Source organism: Leptonotus elevatus, chromosome 9 (assembly GCF_054856555.1).
Source record: "Leptonotus elevatus isolate MCC_2025b chromosome 9, RoL_Lele_1.0, whole genome shotgun sequence".
Classification (NCBI taxonomy): domain Eukaryota; kingdom Metazoa; phylum Chordata; class Actinopteri; order Syngnathiformes; family Syngnathidae; genus Leptonotus; species Leptonotus elevatus.
Genome location: NC_141247.1, coordinates 2,153,865 through 2,166,878, shown reverse-complemented (window position 1 = coordinate 2,166,878; position 13,014 = coordinate 2,153,865). Strand labels below are relative to the sequence as shown.

The 13,014-nt window shown below is 38.9% G+C and overlaps 1 long non-coding RNA gene and 1 pseudogene across 2 annotated transcripts; one reads left to right on the top strand and one right to left on the bottom strand.

Annotated features, from left to right (window-relative positions):
- The window catches only part of LOC147167848 (uncharacterized), a 239,609-nt pseudogene that overhangs the window by 141,702 nt on the left and 84,893 nt on the right, over window positions 1-13,014 (bottom strand).
- LOC147167852 (uncharacterized) lies at window positions 7,931-12,746 on the top strand. 2 transcript variants are annotated; one of them, XR_015095888.1, is made up of 3 exons: window positions 7,944-8,189; window positions 9,718-10,108; window positions 10,205-12,746. It is a non-coding gene; the product is annotated as an uncharacterized LOC147167852 (long non-coding RNA). The 2 variants fall into 2 exon arrangements; XR_015095887.1 differs by having other exon boundaries at window positions 7,931-8,189; window positions 9,718-12,746.

Here is a 13,014-nt window from a genome sequence, read left to right as displayed (position 1 = left end):
ATGTGGCTTGATTGCTGTAATTACTTTAGCTTGGAAACACATGTAAGAGCTGAAAGATGCAACTCCATACAGATATTTCACATGTAAACATGTTTGCTTTATGCCTCTATTATTTTGCTCGCTGTCATTCATTTTGTTGTTGTTTTTTGTTTTGTTTTCTCGTGTTCATCAGGGGCAGACAAAACACTTTACTTACTTGCACCTACTTTGTGAGGGGCATTCCAGGGAACCACATATTACAGGGGGTGGGAGGGAATCGGTTTGTGTTTTTGATTTTCATTGTGTTTGTTCTCTTTCTTTATTTTTTTATGTGAAGCACCTTGTGTTGCTTTCAAAGTATGAAAGGTGCTATAGAAATAAAGATTTGATCGATTGATTGATTCTTCCGTCTGTTTTGGAAATTCAGGGGTTAAAAACAAATGTGAATTGCATGACACGTTGCTGATTGACACTTGGAACACCTGTCTTGTTTTGAGCGTCGCTTCCTCAATGATTGAGAGCGGGGCGCCAGCCGTTGGGCCGCTTTGTCCTCCGTTCCGTTCCTTCAAGCGCAGAATGTGCGCTGGCCCGGCCCGCGCACCTCGCGGATGCCGGTGGAGAGGACCCGTTACTTCGCGTGCAGCCTGCATCGCGGCTGCAGAGGCCACCTAGAAACCTCTCCCGCCGAGTTTAAACATATTACTAAAGCAGGGAGCCTGTCCTCCACCGGCAGCCGCATCGTATATTCACCCGCGTGCAGCCCACAGCATAAATCGCAGCCCGAGGTGGCCACTTTCAAACCTGGATGGCGGCGGATCCATCACCGCCGACCCCCTCTCTGACCTGAGATCAGACGAAACGCCCTGCTGAATTTAAGCTCATTACTAAAAGGAGAGGAAAATAAACTAAGCGGTAGCGGCAAGTGAACAGGGAAAGCGCCGTTCATCTTTGGTTGTTCCCGATCCAAGGCGAACATATTAGCTAATAGCTAGTAGGTTACACTCTTGTTCATCTCTTTTTTTGAGTTGTCGCTAAACTGCGGTGGCACAATGCTGCTCCCCCTTTAGGATTAGCAGATTAACATATGGCTGGCTACTTGTAATGCAGCCGCGCTGCACGGCGGATGCGCTGCACAGCAATGTACGGTATCAATTAAATATCACGATACCACTTAATGATCAATACTGCAGATCGCATGATCAAGTATCGCGATATATTGCCAAACAATATTTTGTCCCAGCACTACAAAAAAATATACCTAAGACTTTGGTCTTTCATCTGGTATACATTTTGTTTATATAGCTATGGTGTATTGATTCCAAGAAATATATAAAAGTATAAAAAGTGATACAACTAGCCCCGGTCTCCCCTAAATGTATGCAAATACCACCGGCACACCAAGTTCTATTCTGCTTGGCATTGTTAGTGAAATCTTTCACCATTTGATGTCCTTTGTGAATTAGCCTTCTATTTGCTATGCTGAAGCCACACAATCCTTTAGTGAATTCGGCCCTCAATCTTAAAGTGACAGCATGCATATTATATAGTTTAAAAATAATATGAATGAATAAAAGTAAATATAATAAATACTGATAAGTAATAAAATATATAAACTAAAATGCTGGTACATACAACAACAATATCAAGATGCAGTCACTTGAAAATCAAGCTAACTTAAAAAGTTCAGTGTCATTATTCTTAATTTAATTTGCCAATCAGCTCGGCAAGAAATAGAATCAAAGAGCTTTGATATCTTAAAAAAAATCCAACCAAATCCAATTAATTGCATGTACTGTGTGTTTTGGTCTGCAATATATATTGAAATGATTGTAAAAAGATGTCTAAATTAATGGATGAAACTTTGTTTTAAATGATGAGCTCCTTCAAAAGACCACATGGTTGTCTTCTGCTGAATCTTGACAGCCTTTCATCACATCTCAGCCTCCTGACAAGGCTCATACAAAGCCTTGTCACCTCATATCCATCTGCTTCTGCTATTTTCTACCACCCCTTTTGAGTGTCCAAAACGCACGCACACGCACACACACGCACACACTTTGCAACAACTGATTGTTAAATATCAGATTTCATGAAGCTGCTGTACCTTGGTTGATTAGGCCGTGTAGTAGGTATAAGAAACATAGCCACGTGTTTTCCAGTCACTCCACTGTCGCTAATAAGGAGTCTAACTGACGTAATTGATCGTTAGTGCAACACAGTGACACTAATCGCTGTTGATAGTCTCTTCCTTTCAGGTTTGTTGTAACCTCATTATGCCAATCAATGACTAAGGAGAGAAGGCTGTAAATCATATGTTGACTGGAGTTCCATATCAAGAACAAAAAAAATCTCTTTCTTCTTTTACCACAGAATACAGTATTCTTGTTAAAGTTCAAAAGTGCATTACATTACATGGTCTAAGTTGTCATGCCTACTAGGAGAAAACAAAGAACAAATAAAAATGGGGGTGGGGGGCAAATGTGATATATAGCTTTTCGTGGTTTGGGGTTACTTCCCGCTCCAAAAAATGCATGTCAGTGAGTAAAGTGAATCTAATAAAAGTTATGCAAAGGAGAAAATGACTTAAAATATAAACATACCCCAACCCTAATCTCTTGAGAAGGGTACTCTTTTTGATACAATAGCTCCTCAACATACGCATTGACAGTATGTTTGATACAACAGCTCTTCAACATACGCATTGACAGTTTGCATGTTTCTGGAGTAAACCAGCTTCCCACAAATTACAGTGAGAATGAACAAAAATGGACCTTGGACTTGTTTTTTAAATTTTCTTTTAAATGAAACACATAACATGTAAAATATGTTAACAGACATTTACTTAGTACAGAATAATTGTTTTTTGACTATACTTGTCTCCACTATGTTATAAAAAAAAAGTACATTACATACACATCAAAAAAAGAAATGTGCTTGAATCTACAAAATAATAATGCATGTAAAGTCTGTGAATGGGTGAAGTACAGACACATATAAAACATATGAACAAAACAAATTGACTTTAGCACTGTTTGTGTTTGCCTTTTTACATCTTGTCTTTAATACATCCATCCATCCATTTTCTTAACCGCGCTTGTCCTCACAAGGGTAGCGGGGGTCGCTGGAGCCTATCCCAGCTGGCTTCGGGCAGTAGGCGGGGTACACCCTGAACTGGTTGCCAGCCAATCGCAGGGTCTTTAATACAAATACTTCAAAATGGAGCTTTTGTTTGCTGAAAAACAATCTTATGTCCATGACCTACTCCATGAGGCTATTTTTTTTCTGTGCAGACACACACCACGCACGCACGCCACACACGTTATAGTAAGCTAGCTAATAGCAGCACAATAGAGACATTAATATTAACACTTGTTTCCCTCATTAGCACATAGCAACATGATTGAGGAGCAAAAAAGCAGACTAGTAATGAAAATAATGTGTTGGTGTTGAGTGGTAGAAGGTGGTGAAGGTAAGAACTAGAGACTAGAGAGACATACCCTGTGACATACCCTGTGACTAGCTTGTTAAAAAGAACACACAGTAAAAATATATCTATATAATCTAAACATTTGCTGAAGCACCCCCAAATATGGCCTAAATACGCGTCTGGCATCCATCAATTGTAAAATTCTCTTTTGGCAGTAGAGAGGTGATGAAGTGTCTATACACCTGTTTTTAACTAATTGTAGTGGTATTAAATTCTGAACAATCCATTGTGCTTTGTGTCAAACTGAGATTGACTGGTGAGCAGTGCAGGACGTCGGCTGCCTCTGATTTATTAGACTAGAGAGACAGATTCAAAACAGCACATGGCACAGGTAGACCATGGCTCTCACCTCCCCACCCCTTAAAGCTACTGCACGCAGAAAATTCTATTTTGAATTGCTACTGCCACCTGTTGACAGAAAAATGTAACTACACACACACTTCTTCATATAGACAATGCGCAAATGAAGTCACATCCGCAGACAGAGGGCGGGAAATTCTAACCCAAATCCAGTCGGAAAACTTTTGGCTAGAGGCTTGCAGGAGAACCCATTGTGAGGTGTTAATCTACTAAAGTAGAAGATGTTTCAGTAAAAAATTGTCAAATAACAAAAGCTATTGTAATAAAGATATTTTATATTTCCACATGTATGACAGTATGTAGAAAGTTTGGATTTTTCAATGTTCATCATTTTAAAAACCCACTTAATTTCAATAATATGCAAAAACTGCTCTAAATTTATTTATGGAAAATGTAAAACGTTCACGCTACAGTCATACCATATGTAGGACATTTAAGTAGAAGGATTCAATGGTGAATTCCTCATCTCAAACAATTCATTGAAACAAAAGTTAACAACAATAGTTGTTACACCACAAAAACAAAATTAAACGTCTCAACAACTTGTCGTATGGCCTTGAGGATCAATTACAACTTGACAACTACGGCATGGCAACCAACTCTTCTTGAAGGGCAGCCCTCAGGTCATTGAGGTTCTGGGGTGCAGAGTTTCCAGTCTCTACACAGCGACACAGGTGATCTCACAGGTTTTCAATAGGATTCAGGTCTGGAGAAAGTGTAGTAGGCCATTCCATTTGTGGTACACCAGTCTCCAACAGCCGTTTGCTAATTATGCAACCTCAATGAGCTGGAATGCTGTCAAAGTAAGACACCATGTAGCACATTTGCACAAAACAGACATTTTTATAATGTGCAAACCATTGTCCAATATGTTTGCCTGATCTTCTTTCCACGAGTGTATTTGTCGGAAAGTTACATTGAGATGTAATGTAATGTAACTATTATTAGTAATAAAAAAAACTAAACATGCAGCTCCCAACCAGGGAAAGACTGGCCATGAGGCTGAGGAGGAAGAGATAAAATAGCAGGGCTGGGCTGTACCTGTAGAAAAGATTAAATATGACTGAAACTACAATTTTGTATTTGATTTTATAAACCCTACCCTTGTTAATACTATTGAAAACCCATATTAGCTCACAATTACTTAAATAAGTTGAAGTTTGATTGCAGACTTGCAGTTAAATATTATGAGCTCTTAAAAAAATAAAATAAAATTTGTCTCGTACCTTGTCTTGCTTTCCGTCAGCCTGCCCCAGGGCAGCTGTGGCTACTTAAGTAGCTTACCACCACCACAGTGTGAATGTGTGAGTGCATGAATAATGTATCTATTCCGTTGTAAAAGCGTCTTTGAGTGTCTAGAAAAGTGCTATATAAATCCGATGCATTATTATTTTATTATTATATTAATGTTTTTTTCACATACACTATAAATATCAGTGTTGGGTTGAATGTGAAGCTATTTTAGATTGATACACACATATGCAATATATATATATATATATATATTAGTGCTGTAAAAGTTAAAGCGTTAATTGATTAATTAATCACAATTTTTTTTTGAATTTATCATGAATTAACGCAGATTAATTTATTATTACAGGTTGTGTTTGAGTAATAAACATAATTTCATGCATTTAAGTAAAGCATTTAATGAATGTTTGCATATCACAATTAGAATATTTGTTCATGCCAAACTATCGGTGTCATTTTTTTCCATTTTAATAAATTAGCGTGTGCAGTGGATCAAAAAATGTTGAAGACGTCCTCATAACATTAAATGTCAAAAGAATTAACACATAACAGGTGCTCTTCAAATTTGTCGGGATTTTTTTTATTTTATAAAAAAGCCTTTTTTATTGGGCGATTAATCGTGATTAATCAGAATTCTAAGATGTGATTAATCTGATTAAAATGTTTTATCGTTTGACAGCTCTAATATATATACAACTTAAATTAAAATGCTGAAAACTCCAGGGCTAAAAATTAGTCCCAGTCCCTGTCCGGGAGGGACTCAGAGTCGAGCCGCTGCTCCTCCGCGTTGAGAGGAGCCAGCTGAGTTGGCTCAGGCATCTGGTTCAGATGCCTCTGTGCCAAGTGTTCCGGGCATGTCCCACCGGCGGGAAGCCCCTGGTGTGACCCAGGACACGCTGGACAAATGATGTCTCTCGGCTGGCCTGGGAACGCCTTGGGATCCCGCCGGAGAAGCTTGATGAAGTGGCTGGTTTTGGCTTGAGTCATTATCACTACTGGCAGTATGAGGCGATTCCTTTGCCCTACAAAAGTTGCACAGGTTGTCCAAGTCCTCTAGAATGGCAGATCCACATGTGCTGTAGCAAGAAGATTTAATGTGTCTCCCAGCACTATTTCCAGAACATTAAGGAGATTTCACGAGACTGGCAGTTATTCTAGGAGAGCTGGACAGGGCTGCAGAAGGTCCTCAACCCATCAGCAGGACCAATACTTGCACCTTTGTGCTAGGTGGAACAGGTTGAGCAATGCTCAACCTGTACAGAATGACCTCCAGCGGGCCACTGGTGTGAATGTCTCTGCCCAAACAATCAGAAACAGACTTCATGAAGGTGGCCTGGGGGCCCGACATCCTATTGTGAGCCCTGTGCTCACTGCCCAGCACCGTGGAGCTCGACTGACATTTGCTAGAGCACACCAGAATTAGCAAGTCCACTACTGCCGCCTGCACTCTTCACAGATGAGAGCATGTTAATCCTGAGCACCTGTGATAGATGTGCATGAGTCTAAAGAAGACAAGGAGAAAGTTATGCTGCCTGCAACATCGTTCAACATGACAGGTTTGGTGGTGGGTCAGTGATGGTCTGGGTAAGCATATCCATGGAGGGACGCACAGATCTCTACTGGCAAGAAAATGATAGTCTGACTGCAATTAAAGCTGCATTAAGCAAGTTTAAATGTTAAAATTAAAGATTTATACACATCTATATGCAGAAGTAATGCCCTTGTAGAGTCCTAACGTCTCTACAACAACTGCGTCAATAAGCCTATAAAGCACTTATAAATAGAGCCATTTGGGGCGAAAACGCTAAGAATGTGACATCATGTGCGATCCCGTCTCCAAGTAGAGTTTACAAATCTTTCTTTTTTTCACTTCTGCACTGTTTTTTTTAATTTCTTTTTTGCTTGATTTGAATGTAGTGCTGGAATGCTCAAAAATAAAATTAAAATAAAAGTGTTCACTTCTGCGCCATAACGCGTAGAAGAAGTGCTTACCCAGAGACACTTGGGATAAACAACACGACTGCAAGTGCAAGCTTTTACATTGATGAGAATGGAATCTGCCGGGATTAAGAAAAGGACAAAACAAGCCAAAATGTAGTCTGATAGGTGCAGACAGAGGACTCGTGTAAACATCGGAGCGACAGTGACAGTTGGCTTTCTTTTTACTGAGAAGGTAAGTTATGATAATAACTATACGTCAAAGTAAGTTGTAACAATAATGATGACAAATTAAGGTGGAAATCAAAAGCTAATATTGCTTATGAGCGTTGTAAATATGATCTAGAAGACATGATCCGTGTATGGCTGATACATAAGTGTTCCTGTGTTGCACATTCGGTTTTATGCATTCTGTTATCTGCATTCTGGTGTCCGAGTGTTTAGTGTACACATCGCACGTCTTCCGGGGGAGAAGGGACTCATAGCTACTTGTTGTTGTAAACTCATGTGCTAATTCGGCTCGCAGGTTAGTTTCTTGTTACTGGCGTCTGCCAGTTGTGTGAAGACAATGTTAACATTATTAACATTGTTTTACTGTTTCGATTTATATTTTATTTTTATTATTTATGATTTTAGTTAGAGCTGTGTAATAATAAGACAACAGTTAATTCATATGTTATTCAATTTATAGTCCATTGCTCTCTTCTCTGGGAAAGAGAAGTCTAAGTTGTCTAAGTTGTTTCTTTTTATCTATGTATTAGGAATGTTTGGAAGTTCACGCAGAGCTCTGTACATAAATTATCTGGTCCAGGAGGACAAGACTGGAGGGGGAAGTTTGGTGACGTGTATTGATGTATCATGTGACTGAGAAGGAGAGGATTGGCTAAAGAAGACAGAGGAGGGGTTTGAAAAGTCACGAAAGAGTACTAGTGTTTGCAACAAGGGGAGGAGTGACACACATGCGGGAGAACAATGGCGGCGTTTGGCCGAAATCATGTGTCCATAAGCTTATGTAAAAATAAATCCTGATTTCACCGATCTCATTGTCTGAGTTTGATAATCAACATTATGAACACGGGAAAACAAAAGAATGATTTTCCTTCAGATGGTGACCCACGACGATGCTGGGTTCTTGGCGGACAGGACCTCCTAGGCGCCTAACTAATTTATTACGGTAAGTAGAGACGTTTATCCACGTAGGGAGGTCCTGTCTGTCGAGAACGCTGCGATAGTTTTCGTCTGATAAATTTAACTGAATTGTACATGAGGTCTGAGTGAATAGGTGTATTAGTATTGTTTAAATTATGAGTTTGGTTCGTTCCGTTGTGTTTGGCTTTTACTACGACGTTGAACTGTACACGACGAGTGTGTGTCGTGGTTGAAGGACATGGGAGTAACGTTACGATGTTTTGCGCGCCTAAAGTACATGGGAGTTACGTTACGTTGTTCTATGCGCAGCTGTAGTAATAAGAGTTGAGGACAGGTTGACGCGGAGGCTTGATTAAGTCTCTGTGATCGATCGATAGATCTAGATATATTTATGTATGTTGTGTTTGTTACGTGTGTCCGTGTTATGGTTGTCTGTGGTTATTCTTGTTAAAAGTTTATTCTGAGGTGAGTAACGAGCGACGTTGCGAGATAAATATAACCTATTGAATTGTGGTACCACCAGTGAGACGTCACTGAATTAATGATAATGGTTTATACGTATTGCATATGATAATAAATGTGTAAATAATATAAGAAATGGAAGGTGAATTTGACTGTAATACTGTGTGTTTTGACCCTGTGATAGGTGTGTGTGCGTGCATGTGTGAGCAGTATTTATGGGAGAGGTGTGACTTGAAGGGAATGTTTTTTGTTATAAAATGACTAGGGTCAATTGTGTGATTATTATGGGAGTTTTTCTAGTTGGTATGTGTGTGTGTGTGTGCGTATGTGCCTGCAAAAGTTTGAAAAGTTGAGAGAATTGTTGAGTAATTGTATGAGACCTAGATAAGAAAGGTGGGGGCTATCCTGGTGGTTTGGGAGTTAACTGGGAATGTGATTGTGAATGAGAAATGTGTGTGTGGATATTTTATTTGTTTTTCTTTAATATCTTTAACTGTATGTTTGATGTTGTTTTTGAGTAGATAAGACTGGTGTGATAATGGCGTTTGTTTTTCGTATGGGAATGTAGTAAAAATAGGTTTTGAATGTGATAATGCTAAGATTTTTTCTTTTTCCGCTCCCTCCCCTGTGTCTCAAATGGGGGGGGGGGGGGGCTTTGTGTGTGTGAGATAGGAGTTAGAGTACAATGTGTCCTCATAATGGAAGTTTTTCTCTTTTCTAGGTAAGAGAAGAATGATAAAAAAATAAATAAATACATAATAAATAACAGTATTTGAAGGATATTGCTGAGTTCTTGTAGAAAAATATTAGATTAGATTTTTTTTTTCAGTGACTGAATAGAAAGTCTTTAAAACTATACTACTTTTGATACAGAAAATAAATTTATTAACTTTCTCTTTTCTAGGCAAATGAATAAAGAAAAATGAAAAAATAATAGCATTTTGTTTATAGCTATATTGAGTTAACATAATTATACCTATATCTGTATAGCTGTGGCTAGATTTAAGATAGTTGAATGAGAAGTAATAAATGTTTTTAAAAAAAAAAACGAAATAATAATGATAATTTTTTGTATTTGTTTTTTCTCTGAGTGTGTCATTTCAGAAACTGGTGATAAAGTTCCAAAGCAGATGGGGGCTTGATGGCCCTCACTGGTTGCAACCTGCGAACGGGATGCGTCCCAGCTGCTGCTGAATACATTGTATTTGCAAGTATTTCTAGTAGCTATTTTGAAGGGCATTCCCAAAAACAAGCTATGGTATAGTTGAAACATTTTTGAGAAAGCAGGAAGTGAACTATCTTGCTATGATCCCATCTTCCTCGGTCTGTCGGTTGAAGTGCATTGGATCCGGCGGGTGCATTCATTGGTCAGGTGAGCTCCTGGGAGGGCCGAAATGTGCCATCGGGTCCACGATTGCAGACAGCAACCTCCAGCGTCTGGGTGGACGTGGCAGAGGTCAAAGAGCTTCACGCCGCATCAAAGTAATTCCCCTGTGCCTACCGCAATTCCACAATGCCCAGTGACTGTGTACAAGCCTCGTTACAGAGACATCTCCCCTACGGCTGTTTTGACTCCAGTGAACATCTCAATGCCTGCTTTGAACATTGCCTGAAACATCCGCCGCCCTGTCATCTGCTGGCCAGGACTGAACATTGACTACTCAAAGCTTATGGTCTCGACTGGGATGCGACACCTCCGGTCATTGATATGGTAAACTGGTTGTATGCAAGGCATTTTAATGTGTCGGATGGGGAAATGTGATCTATAGCAAGGTATTTCAGGAAATTGAAAACAATATATGTGAATTTGAAATAGGAGGATTGGTAAAATGTATTTCAATCTTAATTACTCTATTTTCCGTTACTTGATGATTATTGGGTTTAGCCTACTAAAATTTTTGCCTATTTTCTTGGGAGCATCAGTTTCTGAATTGGTACAATGGGAATTTAACAAATAACAGCGAGTTTGCTGGTTTTTGTATTACTGTTGTGTTTTATATGACCCACTACTATGTAGAAGAGGTGGGGTGGATTAGTATTTTAGGAATAATTGACGGTTTGCTCAAAGTAGGAGTGTTGTGTTATTTTCGGCTCTAATTATAATATGTTTATTTTACCCGTTGAGAAGGTAGATATTTGTAAATTTTGTGTAATTCGTATCCTGAATTCGATTAATGTGGCTACCTCTATTTATTATGACCCAAAGTGCTCATATACCAGTGTCTTAAATTGTATCTGCTTGTGCTTATTTTAATTGTAGTGACCTGAAGCTCTCTCGTTTGCCTCACAATCGCCTGATTTTAAGGCTTGTGTTATTTACGACGTCTTTTGCGGAAAGCTATGGTCTGGTATTCCTTATTTATGAGCTACGAAGTCTCGGTGTGTCCTCCCTTTGAAATACCATACGTGTTTGAAAAGATCAGAGTGGATCTTTGTCAAAAGGAGGGTGTGTACACATGATAGTTTATGTTTAAAAAATTAATTAATATAGACGAATTAGTAGATACATTTTTTTTTAAAGGTTGTGGGGTATCGGTCTATACCCCAACTGACTGGGTGATTCTGAATGTGATAATCCACAGTCTGAATTGAAATCCACAGATGAAAAATAGCGACAGAAAAAGTAAGTTTGAAGAGGAGACAATAGATTAAGCATATCGCCAAATGAAGGTAATTATATTATATATGTTATCTCAGAAACAATTGAAAAATGTAATGTTTGGAGCCCAGTGTTTGCAAAAGATATTAGATAGTATTTATAAAGATATAAAGATAGTATGAATATATGAGCCTGTCCCCAGTGTGTTCACGATCCGGCCGGCGTGATCTTTCTGGGATGAGATATATTCCTTTCAGGATGGCTAAAGGCACATTCATGCAAATCTAGAATAGTAAATATCGTGGTAAAACATTACATACCCATTATATGGGTTTCCTAGGAAAAAATTTGATCAGACGATGGATCCCATTTGAAAAATAAATATTTACAAGCTCTTTCTGTTGTATTAATGAATGTGCGAATGTCATTAAACTCAGTCAAAGGCTGGGCTCTATTTCAATGTCACACAAATAGACCTTTTCCTGTTCCAACAGCACATGACCTACAGATCTTAATCAAATAACATTTACTAATCCCAACTAACAAAAATTACCAGATGCTCTTTTCCAAATAAAATGTATGTAGGTTTATGAGTGACTAAATGAAAATGTTTTGTACCCAGAGGGTCTGGATCCCACGAGGTGAGGGAGAGGTTATCCGGAGTTCACAGGAGGGAGACATCATCATCATCATGGTCTACAAGGCCGCCGGATCCATCCCAGGCTCATCAATCTCACCACCTCAGACCAGGAAAACAACGTTTGCTGAATCATATCAGCTGACCCTGTCCAAGGCAACATTCCACGAAGAGTCACATTTGCGGGCAGAATAATCCCGGTGACAAACAAAAGGACCTTGGGCAGTCTATCCTGAGGTCCTTAAAGAAAAGAAAAAAAACTAACACGATACTCTTTTCATTCAACAAAGAACTTCATCAAGAGATGGCTTCGAGGCGGGAAAACATCTCCAAACGCTGTCACATCATGCTCATGTTGATCCTCTAAAAAAATAAATAAATAAATTGTTTAAATGTTTATTTTGGGCTCTTTCGAGCCCAATTGAGGGAATGTTAACATTATTAACATTGTTTTACTGTTTCAATTTATATTTTAACCGTTTTGATTTTAGTTAGAGCTGTGTAATAATAAGACAACAGTTAATTCATATGTTATTCAATTTATAGTCCATTGTTCTCTTCTCTGGGAAAGAGATGTCTAAGTTGTTTCTTTTTATCTATGTATTAGGAATGTTTGGAAGTTCACGCAGAGCTCTGTCCATAAATTATCTGGTCCAGGAGGACAAGACTGGAGGGGGAAGTTTGGTGACGTGTATTGATGTATCATGTGACTGAGAAGGAGAAGATTGGCTAAAGAAGACAGAGGAGGGGTTTGAAAAGTCACGAAAGAGTACTAGTGTTTGCAACAAGGGGAGGAGCGACACACACGCGGGAGAACAATGGCGGCGTTTGGCCGAACTCATGTGTCCATAAGCTTATGTAAAAATAAATCCTGATTTCACCGATCTCATTGTCTGAGTTTGTTAATCAACATTATGAACACGGGAAAACAAAAGAACGATTTTCCTTCAACAAATAAAAAGGTAAGATTACCAACCACATCTGCTTCTGGCAGCATTCTTGTGAGACGTCACAGTATTGTTCGCAACTTCAGCGTCTTTCCAATAAACAGCTTTAGACAAACAGAACAGACATGTTTTCAATGCGTTCAAGAATACATTTGAAATAAAGACTTTATTTTTGAAGCCCAGTCAGCAAATTTGGTGTGGCCCA